Here is a 2,632-nt window from a genome sequence, read left to right on the forward strand (position 1 = left end):
AGCTGACTTATGGTGGATTTTCTTATACTGGCTCCTCAGATGTCCTTGCTCCCCACAGTTCCAACAGCCTTTCTTGGTAGCAGCCTTTACTGCTGTATCGTTTCCCCTGTGTTGAAGTTGCCAGCATTGAGCTCTCTTGTGCCCAGGTTTGTTACAGTGCCAGATGACTGTACCAACCTCGGTACCTCTGTGCTGGACTTAACGTAGGATTCAAATTCGAGAGCTCTGGCCATTGCATCCTGCATGGTAGAGGGGTGTGCTTGCTTCACTTGTATCTTAAGTTGTGGACTGTTCAAGGCATCTACAAGCTGATCTCTCAGCAACAACTTGAGGAGATCGGGTGGTGCAGTTGGGTAGGCCTTGTGTGCCATACTCTCCAAGTCCTGTGCCAGCTCTTGCAGGCTCTCCCCTTTAGCACGGACTCTCGTCCTGAATCTGGCCCTGTAGACGTCTGACTGGTTTTGGGTTCCGTACCTGAGTTCCAGAGCCTCTACCAGTGTTCTATAGTTGTGTCTGTCTGCTACTGTCAACTGTCCAAGTATTTACAGTGGTTGTCCCTTCAAGCTCGTTGCCAGATATACTGCTTTCTGCTCCTCTGTCCATCCATTCATCTCTGCCAGTAGCTCAAATTGTGCTCTATAAGCTTCCCACGGTGCCTTCCCATCGAATTATTGTGGCTTCCTTCACACTTGATCACTCCTGTTACTGACATTCATATCTGGGATGTGACTTCTAATGGGACTGAATATGTCTGCATTAGGGTTGAGCTGCGGGCTCTATAAGGGGCTTGCCATTGTCTGGGGCTGATTAAGTCGATGGTCAATGTATTCTCCTTGTGTAACACACAACAAATCGTTCTTTAACTTATTTAATTCGCTTTTAAATTTACTGATGTTTTCCATTTGTACTTCTTGCCACTGTTGTTGACTTTCCTGACTCTGTTGGATACTTTCTTCCTGTTTCCTTTTTTGTTCTAGTTGCCACTGTTGTTGACTTTCCTGCAACTGTTGGATACTTTCTTCCTGTTTCCTTTCTTGTTTTAGTTGTCACTGTTGTTGTCTTTCCTGTAGTTGCTGCTGACTTTCCTGCAATTGTTGGAGACTTTCTTCCTGTTTATTTTCTCGTTCTTCTTGTTTCTTTTCCTCCAACAACTGCTGTAATTTCTCTTTATGTTTCTTTTCTTTTTCCTCCAACAACTGCTGTAATTTCTCTTCTTGTTTCTTTTCTTTTTCCTCCAACCACTGCTGTAACTTCTCTTGTCGTTCTTCTTGTTTCTTTTCTTTTTCCTCAAACAGCTGCTGTAATCTGTCTTCTTGTTTATTTTGTTGTTCGAGCTGCCACTGTTGAAGGTTTTCTTGCAACTGCTGTTGTCTCTCTTCTTGTTTCTTTTCTTTTTCCTCTAACAACTGCTGTAATTTCTCTTCTTGTTTCTTTTCTTTTTCCTCCAACAATTGCTGTAATCTCTCTTCTTATTTAATTTCTCGTTCTTTTTGTTCTTTTCTTTTTCCTCTAACAACTGTTGTAATTTCTCTTCTCGTTCTTCTTGTTTCTTTTCTTGTTTATTTTGTTGTTCGAGCTACCATTGTTGCAGGTTTTCTTGCAGCTGCTGTTGTCTCTCTTCTTGTTTCTTTTGCTGCTCTTCTCAAGTCTGCTAAACTGTAGTTTGATTTTCCGCCTCTCGTTTCCATTTTTTTCATCCCACTTCTGACACCAATTTGTCACGTCTCCGTTTATTAATTAACTTTCCGTAATTTAGTTCCGACGAAACTTTAGCGACACAAGTCCTTACTTAATAAAACTGGTTTATTCTTTCCGAATACAACTTTACGATACACTTGATTTCAATATTCGCGCTAAAACAAACACTATAACGAACGAACGTTAACTTCAACAATACCCTGTGACTGCAGTTCAATTACTCACTACCTACACACACATTATTCCCCGTCACGTTGTCACCCTCTTTTATATACCAGACTACCCTATATCTAGTAAATACTAGAGCATTCGCCAAGGTACAGGATAGTTCTAGAAAATAGGTGGCGCCACACCAATCACGAGACCTCGATGACGCAACAATAGTGACCAAATACCACCCTAGACTAGGCGATGCTGACCCAAGAAGATATATGAAATGCAACAACTGACAAAGAACAAACTGATATATTCGCCGAGTACTTCAAAAATATCTTTAAAACTCCAAACGTACTGTCATTCGACCCTCAACACTACACCTATACAGACAATCATTTTAACACAAAGATACCTTCCTTGTGACTCAAACTGTCATCACAACAGCATCTTTATCAGACCTCTTTACCTTCACATAAATCAAAATCAACATTAATTAAGAAATTTAAACGAACTATCCCTGGGGAGGATGGTATGAACAACATGGTCCTCAAAATCTCTTGGATCTAACTGTCCCATCGATCATCTTATGCATATGATTGAATTACGCGACTTTGGCTAAAGCTGTTTTTCTTAGTTTTGCTTATAACCTTGGTAATAACAATAACCATTTTGCAACACTACTAACGAGCTAACAATACACTAGTAGCCATATTCTGTGATTACGAGTATGCTCTGTGAGTCGCCAAGTAACAACCCGCCCTCATATCACGTACAGGTG

The sequence above is a fragment of the Limulus polyphemus genome, unplaced genomic scaffold (assembly GCF_000517525.1).
Source record: "Limulus polyphemus unplaced genomic scaffold, Limulus_polyphemus-2.1.2 Scaffold2316, whole genome shotgun sequence".
Taxonomy (NCBI): domain Eukaryota; kingdom Metazoa; phylum Arthropoda; class Merostomata; order Xiphosura; family Limulidae; genus Limulus; species Limulus polyphemus.